General features: G+C 47.8%; 1 long non-coding RNA gene across 1 annotated transcript in view; it reads right to left on the bottom strand.

The window, feature by feature from the left end:
* LOC144767428 (uncharacterized) overlaps nucleotides 1–24739 on the bottom strand; it is a 36501-nt gene extending 11762 nt beyond the window's left edge. Inside the window, exons 1-2 of the long non-coding RNA XR_013598199.1 lie at nucleotides 24620–24739; nucleotides 24081–24144 (exon numbers count right to left, since the gene is read on the bottom strand). This is a non-coding gene — a long non-coding RNA (uncharacterized LOC144767428). The remainder of the gene's footprint in view (nucleotides 1–24080; nucleotides 24145–24619) is intronic.
* Between the last annotated feature and the right edge of the window lie 257 nt (nucleotides 24740–24996).

Raw genomic sequence — 24996 nt, 5'->3', positions numbered from 1 at the left:
CCCGAGTTCTAGCCAACTTATTAATCGGGGCCGTGGGCAGCGGAGGATGGGATCTATCCAGAACAACATCAGTTACTGAGTTAAAGTCTCCCCCATTTACACCGGCGTCGTAAAATAGTCCGCAAGCGCAGTCGAAAGAGTCTCCAGAAAGGGTGCTTGTTCCACATTAGGAGCATAAATACTGCAGAGGGTCACCTCACGCCCATACAGATGGCCTCTAACCGCTACATACCGGCCCTCAGGGTCTATTAATTGGTCTAATACTTGGAATGGAACCCCAGCCCTAACCCAGATCAGGACCCCTCGTGCAAAGGCTGAATAAGTGGTGTAAAATAGCTGCCCTCGCCATCTACGCTGCAATGCAAGCCCCTCAATCCTATTCAAATGACTCTCCTGGAGAAGAGCCACCTGTGCGCCCCTGCGGACTAGGTATGAGTGGACCTTGTATCTGCGCTGCATGGAGTGCAATCCCCGAACATTCCAGGTTACACATTTCACATCAGGTAACAAACACATAGCTGCAAGTCAAAAGCCGCACAGAGCGGCCCTCTCCCTTCGGCCACCAGGGAATGTCTACAGGACACCAGCACACAACGCCCAGCAGCGCCAGTTTCTTGGTAAAGCTCAGCAGCAGGCAACATCCCCAAATCAAAACATACCCATCCGCCAACTCTTCCCCCCCTTCCCGTTCATCACCCCCCCCAGAACAGGCACCAACATAGTGAATCCCATCCAAACTATCCCAACTATAAGCCTCGAGCAAGCTAAGGCCAACTAACTAACTGTGACCATCCGGTGGGGGTAGGATAGAGCCTAGAGACGGTCTGCGGTAAGCCAAAACCCAGCCAACATCTGCCCCAACAAACCCTAAAAGTGCAAAACCTCCCAGTCCCCCTGGCACCCCCCGCAATCATCATCCCCGCTCCAGCCCCGATCATGATCATTCCTGTCCCCGGTTCCCAGCCTCCCACTCTCCAACCCTCCATCATCCACCCCCGATAATCAAGCATTGCAGTGCATCGTACTAGGGCGAACACCCAGTCTTGTGAACAGTACAGAGTTTACTCATCCAGCAGCCCATCCGCAGTTCCAGGCGTGACAGTCGGTAAATGGGTATCGTTCGTCCCGGAGGTCTCCGCCTCCGACTGCCCCTTGTCGCTACCAAAGTCCGATGCCTCCGGCGTGGCCCCCGGCAGGTCCCCGGAGAGCGCAGTCACCGCGTCTGGGGCCCCCCTGCGTTCCATGGCCGTCTGCGATGTGGATAGCTTCTGAAGACCGCGCCTGCATCGTCGCAACCTCCAGGACCTCCGAGGCTGAGAGTCTTTAGTCAGCTTCTGCTCTTTGCCATCTTGGCCGTCCTTGCCTGCCCTATAAGCTTCCAACCACTCCCAGGCATCCTCCGGCGTCTCATGAAAGTGGGTCTTCCCATCGAGGATTATACGCAGTTTGGCTGGGAAAACAGAGAGTATTGAATCCTTCCGCTCTCAACTCCTTCTTGACCGCTTGGTAAGACATACGGCGCCGCTGGGGGTCAAAGGATTAGTCTGGGAAGAGTGTGACATTGCTGTTGTCCACCTGATAGGGACCATCGCTGCGGGCCCTCCGAAGGGCTCGCCTCCTGTCAAGGCACTTCAGTACTCCGTAACCCCATCGCAGTGTCGCCAGGACGCTCCAGGGCTCAGCGCTGTTGTAGTCTGCGCACTCCCTGCCACAGTTCCCTGCTCTTAGGTGCCGCCGTCAGCGGTCTCGAAAGTGCAATAGTCGCGCCACCACTGGCCACCCCTACTGCGGTGGCCTAGCCGGTACTCGGTGCGCCCGCTCCAAGGTATAGAATCTCGACAGCCCTTCGGGTGCCACAGCGGTTTGAAGCCAATTCTCCAAGTAGGCCACCATGTCTGAACCCTCAATTTTCTCGGTAGGCCAACCACGCGGATGTTATTGCATCTATTCCTGCCTTCCGCGTCCTCTGCCCTCCGTTCCAACATCGTTAGACGGTCCAGGACTTCCACCATTGTCGCCGAGAGCGTGGTCTGCGCCGGGCCAATCTCCTGGAGAGCAACTTCGTTCTGTTTTACCCGATCAGCAAGTTTCGAGTGATCCGCTCGTAGCAAACCCAAACCAGTTGCAACTTGTGCAATATCTTGCTGGAGGGCCTCTCGAGATTCCGCAATATCCACCAGAATTTTATCCAGTTGGAGCTGAATTCCCTGATCTCGTGGCAGTTCCTGCTCGCCCCTATTCTCTGGAGGCAGGGGGTCAGCATCAGATGGTGGCTGCTCCTCTTCCTTTCGCGTTCGTGGTTTGCCCATGGCTGCAGACGATAGCACACCTCCGGCCTTTGTCGCCGTGCCCACGCTGTTGTCCAAATCAAATTAATGGCACCATAGCAGCTCCCCCCGCACCTCCGCTCCGGGGTGGCTCTCGCCTAGCGATGCGAAGTCAGATCGCTAACAGCAGTCGGGATCGCTTTCCAGTTCACAGTCTATGTGCTCCGCCGGCCCGGCCCAGCCCTAACACCGCTCAGGGCCTTTCGCCAACTCGAGAGGCCTAGCTTCCGGTCCCAGCCTTCACTTGTCTGCAGCGCTCCGGGCACTCGCTCGCCTCCTGTCAAGGCACTTCAGTACTCCGTAACCCCACCGCAGTGTCGCCAGGACGCTCCAGGGCTCAGCGCTGTTGTAGTCCGCGCACTCCCTGCCACAGTTCCCTGCTCTTAGGTGCCGCCGTCAGCACTGGTTTCTGCACCCGGAGTGGGTGACAGGGATCAACGCCATTTTAGATCATCCGACGGTCGGCACCCCCGCTCAAGCTAATCGCTCCGGCAACCGTCTCGTGCCTAGAGTCGGGCAGATCTCAGCACCCAGCTACACCAGATCGCCCCATGCTTCCTTGGCTCTACTTGGGGGTCTGAGAGAAGCCGGAATCAGGATAAAAGCGGGGATCGGGCGCGGAGCTCGACGCTCACGCTGCCTGTCCCATCGGCTTCCAAGCCACACCCCCCAGTGGGCTTCTTTAGGATGGGTAAAGTAAAGTAGAGAGAGATGACCCAACTCGTTCCAGGGAACAGGGTACTTTAGACATCTTGAGCCAATAGGAAAATCCCTGGAGGAAAGTCTTACATGTCTTCACACCATCCTTACAGTCATTATACTCATAGATTTCACCATGCACCCACTTACCACTAAAGCCGACACGGATCCCAAGTATACTCTCAAACTAAAATGTAATGCTTACCCTGTTTTATTTATATAGATTCTCTTTTGTCTCAAAATTTAAAATTAAAAATTTCGGAAATAATCCCGAAAGGTACATACAATCAATATACTAAAAGATTCATTAAACAAAGCATAAAATATAAAACCCCAGTAGGAAAACAGTTATGGTTGCCTGATTAATAGCCCTATGTGATTTACGTGGAACCATTTGTACAGGAATATCCCTTGCATCTAGAAGTCCCTTGGCTTTTTTTGGGTTCCTTAGTTAACACAGGCGTCAATGCGTTTCGGTGGTTGAAACCAATATATACAGGGCCACCTTCTTCAGGACAAAATTTCATATGGGGTCACCCCTCTCATTAAATAAAGTTATATCTATACATATAAAAAAGGAAATCAGCTGTATTTTAAACTATACATTTTAGCATTTATCAGAAACCAATTCATTTCCTAATCATCCACTTGGGGCTATCCTAGGTCATATTTAATCCTGGGTATTGGTTAAACAGAAAAAAACATTTCTACTGCCTATACACAGTATCATTCTACTTATCCTTTAAATCTATTAAATATCAACACGAGAAAAAGAGAGCGGGACAAGATGCATTACATTTCAATGTGAAGTATTGCGGGAATTCTAATAAGTGTCTCCCCAGTCTAGAAATCTTTTACCAGTCATTCCACCCCAGCAATCATACACCTTCCATTCCTACTCATTTTGTGCTCTTTGATCACTTATACTAACCGTACAACTGGCAGTTACGTTGTAGGGAAAGGCCCAGATACAGTCTTTATCTTTGATGCTCTAGGGTTGGGACTACCTTTCTGATAAAAGAGAAAAAGTTGATATATAAATATAGAAGAGGCTGTACCTTCTCTTGCTTCATTTTCTCTATATATATTTGTAGTTGATCTATTTGTTTACCTTTGCATTTACCGATGAGGGTTATATTCGTACTCTGCTCTTCCTCCACTAGTGACTTATGAGAGTATTCTTCTCTCCGATTATGGGATCGATTCCGATCCCGTAAAAAGCGCTCCGAATCATCGTACGGAGCATTTTTATCCATACGAATCGTACCCGTAACCGTCCCCGTACGAACGACGTAGTACGATCCACACCCAATGCAGCTATCCGTACGAATCGTACCAGGGACCGTACGAATAGAATTCCCGTACGAATCGCCCTCGGAACCCGCTGTACACGACGTTTGTACGGTTCGCGGCTGCTTTTTACGACCCGGCAAGTACGATCCGTGTCGGGTACGCTCCGTACGACCCTTTTTCTACGGGAGCTGGAAACTGTCGTAAAATCAGAGTTCGCCCCGAAACAGGTACGGAACGCCCCCCCCGGGTACGGCGCGTACACGCCATAATCGCAGGGGTACGCGCCGTACCCCTGCGATCATGTGGGGTACGTGCCGTACACCCAGCGTACATGGGGTACGTGCCGTACCCCATGTACGCTGGGTGTACGGCACGTACCCCGTGTACGCTGGGTGTACGGCACGTACCCCATGTACGCTGGGTGTACGGCACGTACCCCCCATGATCGCAGGGGTACGGCGCGTACCCCTGCGATCATGGGGTGTACGCGCCGTACGGTGTGTATGTGATTGTGCGCTTTTCCGTCTGAATCGCCCTTACCTGACGTGGACCGTACGACTCGCGTCTGGGTACCCGGTCGGGATTGTAATCGTCGGATCGTACGGCGTCCGTACGAGTCGTACGGAAACGGCTCCGGATGCGAGTCGTACGGACGGTGATTTTTAACTGATCGGAATCAACCCCTATATCTCCATAATAGATATATGTATGCTTGTATCAATACAAAATTCAGTGATGGACCCCTGTGAAACAGGCTACTTCTAATCCAGAAGGAAGAGCAGAGTACGAATATAACCCTCATCGGTAAATGCAAAGGTAAACAAATACTAAAAGGCTCCATAAAATGTTCCCTTGCACCCCACCCACATACTGGCAATGCAAGAGCGCAGTTGGGGATTTCCTTCACATTTGGTGGTATTGTCCATTGTTAGCCACCTATTGGAAAAAGAGCCTCAGTCATACCTAAGAAAATAAAAAATATTATCAATCGTAACTGGTCATTGCTAAACGATAGACAGGGAGTGAACATCCCTAAGCCCATGTTTAGTTTCCGAAGCAACAGAACTATAAAAAACTGTTTGGTACATACGTTTAAAGACAGCCATCGAGGAACCCAAGGGAGTATCCATAACACCCCACTCCCTACAGGGAACTTTGCATGCAATATGTGTTCCAACTGCTCATCGCAGATGAAGGGGAATGTGATTACCTACAATGGTATTAAGCACAATATCAAAAGTTTCATTAACTGCAAAAGCAAAAATTTGATCTATATAATAAAATGCCCGTGTGATAAGGCATACATTGGTGAAACAGCTAGAGAGGTAAAAACGAGAATAACAGAACACAAGTCCGCAATTAGGACAAAGAAAAAGACTGCCCCCCTAGTTGAACATTGGCTTACCCACAATCACAAGTTGGAAGATCTTAAGTGGTGCGGACTAGAAGCCATATCGCATAGCATGAGAGGCGGTAATGATAACATTAAAAGGAAAAAGAGAGAACAATTCTATATGTCCCTTTTTAACACCTTTAGAACCGGTCTCAATAACAGAGAGGAATGGGAAAGGTTGATTCTATAACGATAACTGTGTTTAAAGTAAAGAGAACAGAACCATGTTATCGACGATCTAACTATGTAGATAACTGTGTTTACAAATCAAGTAAGTTGCATACATAGACTGCAAAGTGTACCACTGTATATGATCAAAACTTACTGTACTGCAAAACCATTTGTGATGATAAAGATAGAACAGTAATAATGGACAGTTTGTTTTTTGCTTGCTTATGATTTATTTGTAAATAATGACAAAATACATTCTATTTATGAAGAGCAGGGTAGACAATGTCGGATCGAAGTATACTCACAACTAACAATGTTAGGTTTCAAGAAGATGATGTTAATTGACAGTCTGTATTGTATTGCATAGCGCAACATTTTTTGGACAAAAGATCATTGTATTTCTATGCAAGAATGGCAAAGTATCATTATAATCACAGTCAATTGTAGTTCAACGTTTAAAAAGTAACGAACTCCAATATTCCACATATCAATCCAGTATTCATCATTAAGTGAGCAAAGATAGGCTGTGTTAAGTTTGAATTTATAATCTCTCTACATAATGTTAAACAGGATCACTACTTGGTCGAGACCTGGGGATATATGTTCTTTTCCCAATCCGAAATGGCCGTCCTATTAGATGTAAGACCTGAGAGCGTTTTTGACGAGCTTTTCCCAATCCAAAATGGCCGCCATAGTAGCAGTAACTCAAAAATACCGCTTTGTATATTAAAATAAATTACACAATAGGCCGCAAGAATAGGAGTAGGCCCGATGAAAAATTGAGAGAGAGATTGTATTACATATTGTGGAGACGTTTTGTACACGCCGGAGGTTTATACAATCAGAGTCACTTCCGGGTCACAGCGTTGTGAAGCTGAGCATAAATAACCTTTCGAATCAAATATATCGACGCAAAATAGTGCACTTACAATCAATATTTGTCAACAGTGAAGATAGTCTATTATATTCAAAAAGTGAATATAGAACGAAGAATAATTGCATGATAGGGCGTATGCTTTCCGGGTCAAGCCCGGCAGCGGCAGTACAAATACGCCGCGTTTTGAGGTAGCCTTCTCATTCCACATCGGAAGGAAGGAACGAGCATGGAGGAGCAGGGAGGCCGATTTTAAATCAGAAGGTATGTAGACGAAGGGCTTGTTATACTAAACCCTGGACTAGGGGAATGCTTAGTGGGTTGTAATAAGTTAGAACTCCAACTGGTTAGAATCTGTGTATTTAACTGAATAACCCTTGCACTCGGGACTGGTCTGTTAAACTAAATCTTGGACCGGGTGAATGCTGGGCGGGTTCAATTTAGGAATAACTCCAACCAGCCACCATCTGGGTACTTAACTAAGTAATTCCTGTACCTATGATATACATCTATTTGCACTAATAATGACATAAAGGGGTCAGCTATAAAACTATAGCACTGAGTAACCTAGTCATAGAAGAATCATGGATAAATAGTAATACGATTATATGACCATAGTTTTATTCGACTTACCTCCACAGAAATCGAATTTCCTGGCTAAAAGAAACTACTGGTTGATGGATATTCACAGATCTACTCAACCGCAATTATAGATATTGGTGAGTACTCACCCATTAGACAATGAGAGGAATATTTAGAATGACAGGCCTGTTTTCCATATATAGACCAGCATATGAGATTTATCATACGTGATTTTTCCATACATAGGCCACAAGAAGAATTTATCTTTCAAAAAAAGAATACCTTATCGTCAAAAAGAAACCACTTCTATTGACAACGGTGGCCCCTCCGTGCAAATATAAAAACGTGATGTTCTATCCTCAAGGTAAACTAATGAGCTTCTGGTAGAATATCTGTAATAATCTGAGCATGAGCAAGAAATAAAAGGGGCATATCTATCTCTATTTCTCCCATAGAACTTTTAAACAACGGTGATTAATTCTCATGAAATCGACATCAAACTGAATCGCAATCCATAAGCGATTTCAATACAAGATACATGTACATTAAGCCCTATTATCAAGAAATAGAACCAAAGAACTAGTAACAATATCTTGGTACTACGTATATAAGACGAGTATGACAGTAACTGAGGGGAGTAAGTAGCAAGGGACTAAGACAACAACCTTGAAGAGTACGGTAGAATAAATAAACATAATAAAGTACACAATGATTCTAAAATACTGTCATTTGTTTATAGATACCGAGTCAAATGTCCTTAATGTCCTGAAGAAGGTGTCAAGACTTACAAGCACCGAAACGCTGCGTCGACTTTTTACACTTTGACTATTTTTATATACTGTATTACTGCTTTAGGTGATTTTTTAATCATTTTGCATTATGTTTTAGATTGTAACCCATTTTGGGAGGCTTAAAATAAATTCTGCACATCTCTTTTTTATAACTCTTGTGTACGTCAGTTACTTCCCTTTATTTAATTTTGTTGTTGACTTTGTAAGATCCTGTCCAGGCTACATATAGCAGAGCTTAAACCCAATAAACTCCTCCCCAGTTCACTCCAGCGATCCCAGTCTGCTACAATTATAACAGGGACTCCCACAATTACGATACCTAAGACTCCAACAGTGACTATCCTGGGACTTAAACCTATTACCCTCCTTGCCATGACACAAGCGGAATGGCGTATAGTATCTCATATGCTTGGAGCAGGCAAACAGACAATAGCGGTGTACTGGAAGGAGGCAGACACGCCACATGTTGCCTTGTGCTTCACCTGTCGGTGGCATACCATGGCAATGGAACTTTTAACAACATGGGTGACCTTTTGCAAGAACACATTCACAAACACATGGCAGCCGCTGGAAGATTCTTTTTCTAAGCTGGAATACGCCTGCTTACAGCCACCAAAACTCAGAACCTTGCATTTCTTTGAGGATAACCTCCTACCTTCCTGCGCAGATTACCTTTGGAGTTAGATCAGATGGTACACATAACAGGCCTGAGGAACAGCTCCCAACACACTCACTAAAGCAATCTCCCTTTCTTCTCTTCCCCCTCTCTCCTGACCCCAGGGTTTTCTTTCTTTATAAATAATATATTGTTTCTTATTTTCAATCGCCTAGCAAAGAAATACGTTTAAAAGTTAAATACCAAGGACAATATATCTACTGTTTATCAGATGTGAGGCATGTGATATTGTAAAGTAGATCAGATATATGTGGAGGTGTGGAATTAAGCTGCCCACACCGTGTTTAAATTGATAGTTCCTTTATTAATACCCGGAGCGCCGGGCAAACACAGCTAAACACTATTGCGGTCGGCGCCAACTAACATGGCCGCCTTCCGCTTCCGCAACTGCTCTTCCGGCTCCGGTCCGCAACAGCTAGACCGTCACCACATATCTCCCCCCTTTGCATACATATAGAAAACCAAACAATTCAATTGTCCATCTCAAAGTCCTTGAACTTCTCCGGAATTCTCACCCTTCTTCCAGCTCTCGTCACCTTCATTCCATCGCTTTGTTCCCTGCTTTGTCCTTCTGACTTTCGTTCCACGCTCCTTGCCTTCACGGTGGTCTCCCCAGTACCTTTTTCCCTTCCGTCTTCTCCTTTCTCTATTTGAGACTCTCTGCCTTCTACGTGCTCACTTCCCAGTCCATCTTCCACCTGCTGCATGCCTTCTTCTACCTGCTCTCTCATCTGTCCCTCACGTCCTTCCTCACTCGTTCCCACATCCTCTACTTTCTCCACTCCATCAGTTCCCCAATTCAAAATCTTGCTGCACTTAGCCATCCTGTCCTGCGACCACACTTTGCCATCGCTTAGCAGTGCAGATCTGGCATAGGGTTCGAGCACTTGTAGGGGCGGGGTGAACTTGCTTTCCCCTTTTCTTTTGAGCGTGGGTATCTTCACTCTTACCCAATCGCCCTTGTCCAATGTCACTCCTTGGACGCCATGTCTTCTGTTGAAATGTTCTGTATACGTTTCTTGCGCTTTTTCCAGGTTCCTCTTGACCACCGCAGGAGACCATCTGCTCTGCACAACCATCTTCCTCCACACAGCATTGTCCTTTGTGAAGGGTACTCTTCCGCGTAGCACCTTAAACGGGCTGTATCCTGTGGTGCCTGGAGTGATTCGGTAGGCCCACAACATTTTTGGTAACTCCTTTTCCCAGTCCAGTCCATCGTTGATGGCCGCCTGAATGGTGCCCATGATCACCCTGTTAAAACGCTCCACTTGCCCATTTCCTGAGGGATGATATATTGGCGTGTGTTTCACCTCAATGCCGTTCCTTACTACAAATGCATCCCATTTCGTAGACGTAAACTGTGGTCCATTGTCACAAACAATTACTTTCGGAATACCTTCCTTGATGAACGCATTTCTGAGGAATGATATGACAGCTTCCGTGTCCATGACTTCCTGTACATCAATCTCCGGCCATTTGGAGTATTTGTCAATCAACACTACCACATATTTTTGCAGACCTTCCCTGTTTAGAATGGGTCCCATGATGTCGACGGACACCATCTCCCAGGGTCCTTCGGGAATTGGAAATCGTCCCAATGGAGGTCTCATTACATTCTGGGATTTGTCTGCCCTTGCGCACGACTCACATTGTCTCACATACCTCTCTACCTGGGAGTCGATGGCTGGCCACCAGTACATCTGTCTAGCCAGGCCTTTGGTCTTAGTGATTCCCTGATGGCCTTCATGCAGCAATGCCAGTAAATGGTCTATCACCCCCTGGGGAGGCACTACCTTGTCGCCCCTTAGCAGGAACACCGGATTCTCTCCTAGTGACATCTCGTCCCGCACTTCCCAGTATCTTCGTAGCGTTTCTCTGAGATGTCTCTTCTCAGGCCATCCATGGACGACATACCCCTTTATTGCTTCCAGATCCTCGTCCGCTTTGTATGCCTCTTCCCACTCCTGGGCACTTATCACTCCTTCCATGTCCTGAACGGTGGCCACCACATACCATCCCATTTGGGGGTCTCTTGTATGTCAGTTCCTTCTTTCGCTGCCGCCCGGCTCAAGAAGTCAGCCACTTTATTTTGTGGCCCTGGTATGTGCTCCACCTCATACACGAAGTCCAACAGTCTCAATGTCATTTTGGCTATCCTGGGAGTTGCGTGAGCGCGGCCACATGATGTCAACACCTTCACCAAAGGTTTGTGATCAGTTCTCACGAGAAATTTGGCTCCCCACAGATATTGTCTGAATCTCTCCATTCCCCACACCACTGCCAGCATCTCTTTCTCAATGGCGCCAAGGACCTTGAAGCAAAACTGATGGTGGACATTTCACCTTCTCCGACTTCTGCATCAGCACAGCCCCCAGGCCTTTCTCACTGGCATCCGTGGTGAGAACAGAGTAGGCATCAGGATCAAACCCTGTTAGCGGAATCGTCGTACTGAGTTCTTGCTTGAGCATAGCGAATTCTTCCTGTTCTGCCTCCCGCCATTGGAAACCGTTCCTCTCCTTCAGAAGTTGTCGCATGCAATGAGTTTTCGTGGCAAAGTTGGGGATAAATTTACTATAGTACTCCGCCATCCCCAGGAATGATCTTACGTCCTCCTTTCTCTCTGGAACTGGCGCTTCCACGATTGCTCGCATGTTGGCTCTCTTAGGCTCTTTACCTCTCTCACTCACTTCATGACCGAGGTATGTCACTGATGGCACACCCAGCTTGCACTTGGACCACTCTGCCGTTAATCCGTTTGCCTGCAGTGTTCGTAGCACCTGATGCAATTTCTCATTGTGATCTTGTTTAGATGTTCCCATGATCAGGATGTCATCTTGGAAGAACTGGACGCCACCCATTTTTCTGAAAAGTCTGTGCATCAGGTTTTGGAACACCGCCGCTGCTGACGCCAATCCGAATGGCATTCGAACGAACTTGTAACAGCCGAACGGGGTGATGAAAGACGTGAGGTGGCTGCACGATGGATGTAGTTTCACCTGGTGGTAAGCTGAAGATAAGTCTAGCGTGGAGAACCACTTGATGCCTTTCGTTTTTGCCAACATCTCGTTGACGGAGGAAGAGGGAATTTGTCGACTAGGATATTTTTGTTCAGTTCCCTCAAATCGATGCATAGCCGCACCTTCCCATTGGGTTTCTGGGCCACTACGAGGGGCGAGAGCCACTCCGAGCTCTCTATGGCTTGTATGACCCCGCTCTTCTCCAGTCTGTCTAGTTCTGCTTGGACCGCTTCTCGACATCTGAGTGGAATGTTTCTCACTTTATGCACGACTGGCGTGGCTCCCTCCTTCAACTTAATGAGGTGTTGGAATTTATTTAGTTCTCCTATGTGTCCCCCGAACACCTTGGGGTACTCTCTGCACCATGCTTCGGTGTCGCAGTTCTGTTCCATGTCCATCAATAGGATCTTCTCCACTCCTCCAGGGTTGAGTTGTATCCCTAACGCTCCCTGGTCCTTCCAACTGAGTACCGACGGTCCTTTCTCCGCCACGTACAGCTTACACATGGCTTGTCGGCCCCTGAACTCAAATAACAAAGGGCAATATCCTAACATTGGAATCCTCTGCCCTGTATATGTGACTGGTCGCAAGTCAATAGGACGTAGCTCTTCCTGCACCTTCGCCTTGAATTCCTTGTTCCATACCTGTTGTCGTATTATGGAGATGGGTGCTCCGCTGTCCGCAATCATTTCTATCGGCACTCCACCTATCTGCATGTCCAATCTGGGTTTGTCCGACTCCGTGCCTCCCACGTCTAGTATTTGGGCATCAATGTATAGAAACTCTTGCTGATCGTCCTCCTCCGTTCGGCTCGCATCCTCTTCCTGTTGCTCCTGGTCCACATACCTGACTGTGGCTCCTCTTGGTTTGCGACGGCATACCTTCTCATAGTGACCGAAGGTACTGCAGTATGCAAACTTCGCTCTAAATGCAGGGCACGCCTTGTCGTTCCCCAAATGCGCCGTGCTCCCACATCGGTAACAACTGGGCCTGCCACCTCTGCCTGCCTTCTGCGCTGTCCCTCCGGACGGTTGTGGGCCTTTCCTGTTGTCTTGATACCTTGCTGTGTCCTTTTGCTTGGGCTTCTCTCCTCTCTGGTTCGTCATGATTCTGCAAACTGTCTGAGTTCCTCCAACGTCCTTCCTGGCCACTTGCGCACACCGTTTTGACATCTCCGCTTTCTTCACCATGGCCCACACTTCCTTTAAGGGCGCATCACCATTCACCCACAGCTTCTCTTGGACGTGCATGCTCGTTGTGTGCATGATGATTTGATCTCTGACGAACTCATCTGGGGGGAGGACCAAATTTGCACGTTAGGGCCAGTTTTTGAAGTGCTGCTACATATTGATCCACAGTCTCACTCACTCCCTGCTTCCTGTGGAAAAAACTGTGCCTGTCAATCGCTACGCACACTACGGGTCTGTAGTGCGCGTCCAGGTCTGAAATAGCGTGGCTGAAAACATCATCGTCGTTATCGTCTCTTTGCCCTTTGACGATGGTATCGAACACTCTGATGCCTTCCGGCCCCAAGTTGTGTAAAAGTATTTTCAACCTTCGCTTACTTGAATAAGCCGCTCCACTCTCCTCTTCGAGCGCCTCCAGATAGTTCTGGAAGTATCTCTTCCAATCTTCCCAGGGCATCGCCGGTTCCCCTCTGGACGGAAGAAATGGTAACATCTGTGTGAGTGATGTGGATTGCGCCGCCATTTTCTGGACCAAGTTGGGGTTTGCTGGGACTGTGTTATTGCGGTTGGGAGGACTGCCAGGAGCTTGGCGTTGGTCTGCGCCTGCTTCCTCGCTCCCTCCCGTCGTCGCGCTCCTTGATGCTGCGGCTGTGTCTCTTTGGAGACGTGACCCTGTGCCCCCATCACTTTCCGACCGTCCTCTATGGACTTGTTGCTCCGCCAGCTTGTAAATAGCGCCCGCTGTGAGGTAGTGCGCCAGGACTCACCGGCTGAACAGCGCGGTTGTATCTTCTCCCCGTGGTGCGTGTTGCAATGCCCTTGCATGCAGGGACTGGAGCCGATGGCGAGGGGAACACGTGTCAAGCTGCCACCACTGCCAGGCGGTAGGATCAGGGTCGATGTGCAGTCTGTGATCAGCTGCTACTGCTGCTCCCTTCAGGCTGTCAGTATTGCAGGTGTAATTTCAGGCGAGACGGCACCTTGCGCCTTCCTCTGCCGCGCCCCGGGTAAGGACGGACTTCCCTCGCCTCGGCGGGAACGTCCGTTGCGTGATGCTCGGCACCCCGGCGGCCTCCGTGTGTTCTAAGGCCGCCGCGGGAAGCACACCTCGTCGCCACTGTGGAGGTGTGGAATTAAGCTGCCCACACCGTGTTTAAATTGATAGTTCCTTTATTAATACCCGGAGCGCCGGGAAAACACAGCTAAACACTATTGCGGTCGGCGCCAACTAACATGGCCGCCTTCCGCTTCCGCAACTGCTCTTCCGGCTCCGGTCCGCAACAGCTAGACCGTCACCACATAATAGAGCAAATGTTAATGCTGGATATCAGTGTTGTGAATGATTGAGCCTTTGCTTTGCCTTTCTTTTCTACTGCTCCTTCTCTTTTTTTTCTTTCTTTCGGAACTCTACACCCTATTGGCCCTGACGCTCAAGCCTCCGGATTGAAATCGAGGCCGGAGGAAGAAGAGGGCGTGCAAGCCGACCAGCAGGAAAGGAGCCCGGAACCGCCAGCCAGCCTTCTCCTTGCCAACCTTGTATCTAGGACCCACGTCGAGAGCCGAGCTGAGGACGCGAGCCCAGAGAGGGAACCAGGAACATTCAAGAAGGCGCCGGACCTGATCCAGCACTACGAGGAAACGAGCCACGCTCCAGGAGGAGCGTGGCTGCGGCAGGTACGTGCCCGTCTAGGAGGTGTGTTTAAAAGAGGTTCCTCGGGCGGGAAGTCGGGGAATCGGGCGGAGGGAGGCTCATAAATAGCACAAAACACTCTCTAGCGCCCTTCTTTCATACACGGGTGATGGACAGTGGTGTGCTTTATTCCCTCACTATCCCCTCCCATCTCTCATTAGGACCGTTCAGGATTATTTCCTAACGAAGGTCTTTCTCTCCTTTTTTTTTTTTTTTAACGCTGCACGGAGTCCTCCGCTACGCTCCTGGTGTTTTCTTTAAGTGGAATACTGATCAAAAGACAAGCCTGGATTAAACACTGATGGAAGTGGGAACCAGTATTTTGTCTATTAAGAAACTGTGTAAACAGTGAACAATACCTAAATGAGAGTTCTAATATATGCAGTGACTGGCTATTCAAGTCTCCTGTGTATTGTTAAGTAATAAACAGCGTTCTGAATCCTCAATCATTGTATTTCTGCTTCTCATTGGCTCACACATGGTGGAGAATGCGGTCAATATAGCTCCATAGACAATATGGAAAATCTTTTACAGCAACTAATATCAGGACAACAAAAGTTGGAATGGGCCGTCGAGAAGCAGTTGACGTCGGCCCAGGCGGACCGTGAAATGTTTAAAGAAACTATGTCTCGACAGGTTGAGTGCATACAGAAGGTTGCCACTGACCAGATGCAGAATCGCCCTGTAGGGCAGACAAGCAGCCCCCATATCGCCTTGCAGAAATACCTCCCAGGAGAGGACCCTGACGTGTTCCTTACTAACTTTGAATGCGCTGCACATGCTTGCGGATGGCCTGTCTCCAAGTGGCCTTTCTTTCTGGCCCCTTTGTTGTCTGGTGAGGCCCAAGCTGCCTACCAGGTAGCCAACCCTACAGGAAATACCCCATACGCCAAGGTAAAAGAGATAATCTTGGACAATCTTGGTATTGACCCTGAAGCATATCGGGTCCGGTTTAGAAAAGAAAAAGGTGCACCTGGGGATAACCCCAAAACATTATTTTTTAAACTAAAAACCGCTGCGGATAAGTGGCTCAAACCACAAGAGCGCTCCAAAGAGGAAATCATGGAATCAATATACTTTGAGCAATTCCTAGAGTCACTTCCATACCCCACACAACGCTGGCTAAAGCAGCATTCCCACCTAACAGCCACTCAAGCGGTAGACATGGCTACAACTTTTGCTCATGCTCAATCCTGACCTTTGTTGGATACTGACAAACAACGTATGAGTATATCCTCCCATAAGACTGAAAAAAGACCCCAGAGACCTATCCCTGAGACACCTCAGCCTCGCTCTCGGCCCGAAATAGCAGTATCCATGGGACCACAATGTTATGAAAGCGGAGAGTGGGGCCACATTGCTCGGTTTTGTCCCCTCAAAAAAACAACCGAGGAACCAATGGACGTGAGCTGCATTCCACGCACTGTCTTGTATACGGAAGAGATGGGTCCCTGTTTTTACGTGAGTGTCCAACTACATGGGGAATCTGTAAGAGCCCTACTTGACTCTGGGTGCCGACAATCCGTTATTTGAGAGTCCCTGATGCCCTCCTCTGCTCTTTCTACAGCCAAAGAACAAGTACCCATTAGATGTGTTCATGGAGATGTCCATACTTACCCAGTTGTATACCTCCCTATTCTTTTATCGCATGGGAAAACACTACAAGCCAGGTTAGGCGTACTACCAAGACTCCCTGAAGATCTGATTTTAGGTCTAGACAATCCCATGTTTTTATAGTTGCTAAAAGATTATATACAAGGTCCCCGCTCCCTTCTTCCCAACCAAACCACTCTCCTCACCAAAGCTCCTTGGCTAACAGACCATAGTTTCCGATATAGTCAGGAAAATGATCCCACTCTGCAACATGCATGGGCTCAGGCAAAACAGACCTCTACAGGACAAACACCGGTCTATCCTCTCTTCCATATTTCTAATGGCCTTCTCTATAGAACAGAGAACGAAAAAGCATCCCCCCCAACTATTAGTACCACAACCCTTTAGAGAACAGATCTTATTCTTTGCACACACACACCTATTCGCTGGGCACAGAGGTGCACAAAAAACAACTCAGATGGTTCTACAGACCTTTTATTGTCCAGGAATATACTCACAGGTTAACAAATATTGTCAGGAGTGTGAGGTAAGTCAGCAAAAGAACACATACAAACCACCTGCTGTTCCCTTACAACCCCTCTCAATTGTCGGGAAACCCTTTGAGCATGTTGGGATGGACCTCATAGGCCCCATTCCTCGCACAAAAAATGGCAATTTATATGCCTTAGTCATTGTAGACTACGCAACCCGTTACCCTGAAGCTTTCCCCCTTTGAACACCCACAACTTCCAACATAAGTGACAAATTAGTTGAGCTTTTCTCATGAGTAGGGTTTCCTAAAGAGATACTCACCGATCAGGGGACTCCCTTCGTCTCGAGTTTAATGTCCCAAATCTGTAAAACCCTTGATATCTCCCACATAAAAACCTTGGTATACCATCCGCAGACCGATGGTCTTTGTGAGAGTTATAATGCCACCCTGAAACTCTCTCTGAAAAAAAATGCTTACCACTGAAGGTCGAGAATAGGGTATGCTTTTCCCCCTAGCCCTCTTTGTCATTCGCAGCCAACCACAGAGCAGCCTAGGTTGCTCACCGTTTGAGCTTCTTTTTGGAAGACGTCCGCGAGACCTCCTTGAGATCACTAAAGAAGCATGGGAACAAGAAAAATAAGAGGAGACATGCTCCTTCCTTGAATAAACCTCGGCCTTACGTACCAGAATCCACAAGTTAAGGGAGTTTGCTGACGCCAACCTTGAAAAAGCTCAAACTAAACAACAGGTCTTTTACGATAAGGAAAGAAGTGGAGACAACTAAATGTAGATGACTGGGTTCTGGTTCTGCTACCCTCCAATATAACGAAGGTCTGCTAAGAGTGGAAAGGACCTTATCGAATTATAAAAAAGATAGGGCTCACTACCTACCGTGTACAGCTAACACCTAAGAAATCCCAAATGTACCATATCAATCTCCTAAAGAAGTTGCTCGGTCCAAAACCCCAAAACGTACATATCACACAGCCCCCAAAAGAGCAAGAAACCACTCTGAACCAGTTGGATGCAAACAACACATTAACCGACCCTCAAAAGAGTACCTTACACGCGATTCTTTTACCATTTTCCTCCCTCTTTTCCGACTCCCCCAGAAAAAACAGTCTCATCGAACATGCCATATCCACTCCACCAGGTAAAACCATCAAACAAAGACCTTATCGCATACCAGCGGCCAGACGACCCGCTATTGAAATAGAGATAGACAAAATGTTGAAAATGGGAGTGATACAACCCTCCCAAAGTGAGTGGTCGTTACCCATAGTACTCGTGCCAAAACCTGATGGTTCTGTGCGCTTTTGTATAGATTTCAGAGCTGTGAACGCTGTATCTAAGTTCAAGGCTTATCCTTTACAGAGAGTGGATGAACTTATCGAAAGGCTTGGAAATGCATAATACATTACCACCTTGGACCTCACAAAGGGGTATTGGCAGGTGCCCCTAAAGAAAGAAGACCGGGAGAAGACCGCCTTTTCAACCCCCACCGGTCACTATGAGTTTAAGGTTCTCCCCTTCGGTCTTCATGGGGCTCCTGCTACCTTTCAGAGGCTCATGAATAAAATCCTCTTGAAACACCCAGAGTACTCAGCAGCCTAACTTGATGACATAATTATATATAGCCCCAATTGGGAAAAACACCTACAAGACTGTTGTGAGGTTTTCCTGGCCCTTCAACAAGCAGGTCTCCATATTAATGCAAAAAAGTCCTGTGTGGGCTACCAGCGAGTTAAGTATCTTGGATACCTCCTAGGAAATGGAGTTATCGACAACAGAGTGAGAAAATAAGGGTGATAGTCGATACCCCCTTTCCCTCCATAAAGAAAGAGGTCCGGGCCTTTCTTGGCCTATTGGGCTATTACAGAAGGTTTATTCCCCGCTTTTCCGACATAGCTGCTCCCCTATCCGATCTTCTCAAACAACAGGTAAAAAACCAAAGATCTCTCACATCCTTCCCCAATTGCCCTACATGCGTTTCAAGACCTAAAAAAAAGCCATCACCACCGCACCAGTGCTTAGGTCCCCAGACTTCTCCAGACCGTTTCTCCTTCAGACCGATGCCTCCAATCAGGGGATTGGGGCTGTCCTTGCCCAGACCTCCGCAAAAGGTGTTGATCACCCCTTACTGTTCGCAGTAGGGAATAAATCAAACCTAAACCACAGTAGAGAATCAAATAAAACATAAGACATTTGGTAAAACCTCATAATCATAAAATCACATCTAGAGGCATAACTAGAGGCATAAAAACAGGGTGCATAAAACATACTATATACGTTACATTTCCTAGCACCTATAGAAATCACATTATGGCCTGCGCCCTTCAAACCTAATAGTCCCCCGGGCCAACTGGCCATCTCCAAGGGCTCAAATGCCCTCTGTCCAAAAGTCAGGGCGCGCTGCCAATGCAGCGAAAGTCAAGGGTGCGCAATCTGAGAAGGCCTAAACGTTGCAGCTGGCACTAACTGCTGCGCAGCTGTGAAGACAAGGGGGGCAAAGGAGTATACTCACTCCTAACTTCAGCATGTCCCCTAAAGAAAAGAATAACCTAAACGTTGCAGCTGCCCACTACTTGCTGGGCAGCTGTGAGTGTAAAAATGAGGCATGGGCTCTCAATGGCCATTAGAATCAATACACAAAACTTTGGAGCCATGCACGGGCTCTGAAAATGAACATGTCCCAATGGAGCCCACTAGCTTCCTGAAATAATAATGTGCAGTAAAGAAAAAGAACTTGCCCCAAAAGGTGGTGCGCACTGGCGCTTTAAATAAATATGTTCACAGGCGTTGGAGCAAATGCTGGGGAAAATCATGGGCCCCTCCGGGCTCTCACTGGGGCACTTTAAACTCAAACATGCCAATAATGTGAGGGTGGACTGGCGCATAAAACAAAACATGCATGCCTCGGTGGAGCGACCCGCTGAAAGACGGGTCGCTCGAAATGCAACAATGGCACTGTGCCTCAAAGGGCACAAAACATGGAGCTCCCACTCACCAGGAATCTGCAGCAGGACTCCGGTCTCTGCTTCTCTTCACCCGGGCCCCCTCCTGGGACCCGGGACTCCTCTCGAGTATGGCGGGGCAGGCACCGACAATATGTCTCAAGCCCACTCAGCTTGGAATCTCCATGGGCTGCCGGGGCTCCCAACCGCTCACAGGAGCCCCGCTCCTACTCCTCACATGGGCGCCTCATCCCCCGGCACAGTCCAGCGCGGGGTGGGCTCCCGCCTGGCTGCAGCAACACCCGGGTCTCCCAGCAGCTCAAGGGAGGCCCAGTAACTTCTGCTTACGTCGGCAGGCCATGCCCACAAATAGGCGGGCCGCGACGGCAGCGATCTCCTGAGTGAGGGTTAGGCTCCCTCCAGTTTAAGGCTACGAGGCAGGGTGGCACCCGCAAACAAAAATTAAAGCCAAGTCGCAAGGGCACCCGCGCATTCAATAAAGCAATGTCACGGGGTGGTCACCCATGTACTAATTACAATGCCCACAAAGACGCATGGTGGGCACCTGCTCATTTAAATAAAAGAGAAACAGTATGCGGGGTGGCACCCGCCTGTTAAGTAAAAGTCAAGTCGCGGGGTGGGCACCCACGCATTAATAAAATAATGCAAATGAAGACGCAGGGTGGGCACCTGCTTAATGAAATCAAAATAAGTGGGGTGGGCACCCTCAAAGCTCAGTAGGAGGGGGGAAGTCCTAGGCTGGGGGATTCCCTCTTAGCAGCGGCACCCAGTCCAGTGCTGCCAGGAAAATGTAAAGCGCTTCCTAGAGAGGAAAATAAAGCGCTCACCAGGCGCTAAGGGTAAGTCCTTGAAGTCCTTAGGGAAAAAGAAATGGAGCACCAAGCTCCCAGCAAAGACGTCTTCAGGGCAAAAGGGGCAGGCAGGGCCTAGGGAGGCCAGCCCTCCTCTGGGCCCCCAGCACCAGCATGCCCCGCAGGATCAGCACCCAAGTACAGAACATTTACATGGGGTCACAGCCCCTTCTTTTATACACCATTCACCTTTGTTCTAACAGTGTAGGCATGGGAGAACCAGATACAACTTGTTCAGGGGAGCTTTTGAGCACTTTGTTTTGCTCAGCTCCTCTCTCCCTTTCACAGGACAGGCCAGGGACATCAGATGCACCACAGGAGGTGGAGCCAGCATTGTCAAGGGAAGGCACAGCCCTATTCAGGTCCCAGGTGCAAGTCCTCCCTCCCATCTACATGCAGATCTCCCTATTCACCACTGGGCTGACTCATCCTGACTCCTGGAGCCAACCACACCATCCAGCACCTGTCACTCACAAGCCAGACATGCAATTCACATCATGCAGGCAGACACACTGCACACAGAAATGCCAACTTCTAAAAGTGGCATTTCTAAAATAACCACAATAAATCTGCGCACACTATTGCGCAGCATTTATTCACACGAGTTCGCACATACTAAACTCCACCCTGCACTCCGCTCATATCAGGAATTACCATGGGCACACAAATTCCCCATGCATACCTATGGGAGGGCAGGCCCATCTCACCCCACGCACTCAGAGTGTGCACGCACTTTACACTGGGCCACAGTGCTAAAGTGCGCAGAGACCTAAAATCACTACCACTATGTCAGAGGCTTAATGCAAAAAGTTTAGGGGTAAACCTGCCAAAAAGGGACAAGTCCAACAGCAGGTCTTAGAGACACTTGTTACTCTAACCCCTACACTGCTTTACCATGAAAACCCACAATCAGTACGGCCAACACACATACAGGGAGGCCATTTTTGGCTAGGGTTGTGGACTTCAAATGGTCCGCACTTTCAGCTGCAGAAAAACAACAGCCAGGGTCATGTAAAAAAACAGAAAGTAGATCTCATGCTAAACAAACCAAAATTGAGTCACCTTTCCTTAAAGAAGAAGAAACCCATAGTCCTGGACCTACAAACCGTCCCTTAAGATCTATCCCTAAAGACACAGTTACCGTGCAGCAATGTACCCATAATCTTCATGCAAGTAAATGTTCACCGTCTGAGACGGTCAATGTCGATGTGCTCCCCAGAGGATCCCCAAAAGTGTTTATAACAAAGGGCTTGAAAATGATCATTCAAAAGCAGGCACACCTATAACAAGCATTGGTATAGCCAATAGGTCTCGCCTTTGGGACCTGCTGCGTAACTAAATATTTATAAGGTCCCAAGGGCGAGACCTATTGGCTATGCCAATGCTTGTTTTTCTCAGCTTGGCCTGAGCATTACCCGATCCTGATTGTGTGTCATTTTAGCCCCGCCCCTATTGATTAACATTAGCCACGCCCCTTCATTTGCCAGGTTAGCCCCCCTCCCCGGAAACATTTCTGCGGACGCCCATGTTCTGATGGGTCTTGTTATGTTAAGTTGTGCTATATATAGTATGGTAGGATATGTAATATTATCCAGTATATTGAATGGTAAACACAATGGCATTTGTTTCCTTCTGCTGATAATCTGATCTTCTACAGTAATGTTATGATGTTCTATGTTATTCTACGCTCTGAAGTGCTATGCCAACTTCTATTATATCACACACAAGATCATTGACATGGGAGCAGGTCAGTAAGTGGGCTTCTGGGTTGCTGACAGATTTCCTAGGTCATTGCTGCAAAGGGGTACCACAAGAAGCCCCTGGGTGTATTTTCCACAGGCAGAAGCTGTAGTGGAGGAACCTATTCTATAGTACTATATTGTAACTGCAATTCTATAGCGCTTACTACACCTGGTGGGGCTTTGAAGCGCTTCATGACCAATAGCACGCTATTGAGGAACTCAAAGTTAGTGGTTAGTCCAGTGATTTTTGTTGAACCCATATCCCAATCCCACCTTTGAATTCAGACTTGCCATCAGAACAAACTGGTTGATCTTGGGAAACCTCTATAATTTACTTGTTCTTATCTGCCAAAAAGTCGGTAGCGCCTAGACGCACGTGATTCACCTGGGTGCGCTATACATACACCACATACATTAAGAAGAATACCTTTGAGTACTCGCGCATTCTCCGTGCATTTTAATTAAGCCATTTGGTTACAGAAAGAAGGGCCCCAGGCTGAGGACACGGATGAATAAAACAGAGGACGGCTGGACGAACAATAAAAACAGACCCACTTTACCAACACTGCCAAAATCCTGCAAAAGTCAACACCTCCCAGGAAGGGCAAATCACAGAAGAACATTTATGAGAGGAAATATTTTCCACCATCTCCAAGGAGACTTTTTAAATACAATACCTCTAGATCAATATGTGGTTTACTGGATGTATGCTCAGGATATTATTGGCTGCCTCAGTCCTGAAATACTCAATATCTTATGTATTTCGATTCGAGGTACACATTCTGCAAAGCCCTGCATTTGATACAGAAGGATAGCAGATTGCGTCAATAAAGCACTTTAAAACTATCCTGGAGATGTGATCTGGTGACTAAGTTGAAGCGTTCAGAAGAGGAGACCTGAGCCCCAATCTCGGCTTCCCCCACTCAACCAAACGTCTGTGATCCTGGGCACGTCTCGTTTATCTAACATAACACAAAAAAGAGCAGACCAGGTCTAGAAAGGTTGTGCAGCCATACCGGAGACCGCGAAGCAATTAGAAGCATGTGCGAACGAATGCTGCTGAGTAACAAAAGCTTGGACAAATGCTAGGACACGTCCCATCAGCCCACCCTCATGGTGGAATTTCATCATGTGGGAGGTGGTGAACACTCTCAACCTTGCCTGGCCATATAGTGCCGGGAATAAAAGCCAGAACTCTAGCCATGATGTTCATCAAATCATAAAAATAATAATAAAGGTGCAGTGCTCAAGTGATCGTGATGGATAAAATTAACTACTAAGACTCAGGAAACGTTCAGACTGAAGTCTAGGTGTCAAGAATTAAAAGCACGCCGAGTAGTTGGAGACTGAAACTACTCACTGGCGCTGTGCAGAGTGGTCAACATGTTACAGCCTGTAGGGGAATTACACCGGCTTTCTTCAGGACCTATAGTATGGAATAGCTACTGCAAATAACAGTGATTTGTGAACTCAAAAATAACATAAAATGTACGTATCTACCAGGAACTTGACACTCCAATGTTCACTGGAGAAAAAGAAGAAACATAACTTCTTCCTGTCAAAAGACAAAAGATAACACAACAACACATGGTTACCCACATACAACTGCATGAATACACAATCGCCGTACATGTAAATACACCTGCGTGAATAATTTGCATTCCGCATAGCATAAAAAGCATAGTAGCTTAATCACACAGAGGCATTTCCTCACAGTGATACTCACCCAGCTTTGTGTGGGTGAAGACCTCACCTCACCCGGCAACCGCTCGGGAGAATGAGGCCCCGCTCTACAGTGTAGAAAGAGGACATAGTTAGCACACAAACTATACTGTGCCCAGCCGAATTGCTCTACACATGAACCCAACAGACGTGTGATAGAAACCCATCTGCCCGACCAAGATAACATGCCCACACTGAAGCCAACATTGGACACTCAGAAACTGCACACACAGAAATATTGCCCATGTCCCAAAGCGCAGTGTAGGTACTGATAAACGCCTCTGAATTACTAGTTTTGACACCCACTATAAGATACTCTATAAAAAACATGAGAGAGGTATATACGGGATCCTGACTGTAGATCGCTGTTTTTAGAGTTTGTGGGAAAAGCTGATAGAGATCTCTGAGTGGCTATTTTTGGACTACCCACTCCGACAAACTCGTTTAGTATCAGCATCTTGTAAACACGGTCTCTGAGCTACTTAAAATCATGCCACCTCGGTAAGAACTTAGTGAAAGCAGCAATGACATCTGGCATCTCACCTGTCCATCGGTACCCCTCGTTATGACCAAGCGGAAGTGGAGGTGTAGATGGTACCGCCCTCCTCATCTTTATACCGGACGCAAAATAGGTAATGAGCCACATGGGGCTTCAAGTCATGCCCAATCGTCCGCCAAAAATTCGCGTAGGTCAAGAGCATAGAAAGCGGACAACAAGAGTCCTAAAGGAGGCTGGAAGTGAGGCTGCTTCACCGTGTCCGTGAACCGAGATGCGGACACGGACGTGCGCATGCGCGCAGTTGAAGCCGCTGTACCCTCGCGCATGCGCAGCAGCAATCGGGGCCGCGATGCAATCAACATTGTTTGTGTAAACAGCGACCCCGCCATACACTCCCATGCTGTGCCCTATAACGCATATT

Source organism: Lissotriton helveticus, chromosome 7 (assembly GCF_964261635.1).
Source record: "Lissotriton helveticus chromosome 7, aLisHel1.1, whole genome shotgun sequence".
NCBI classification, from domain to species: domain Eukaryota; kingdom Metazoa; phylum Chordata; class Amphibia; order Caudata; family Salamandridae; genus Lissotriton; species Lissotriton helveticus.
This window is presented reverse-complemented; position numbering and strand designations above follow the sequence as displayed.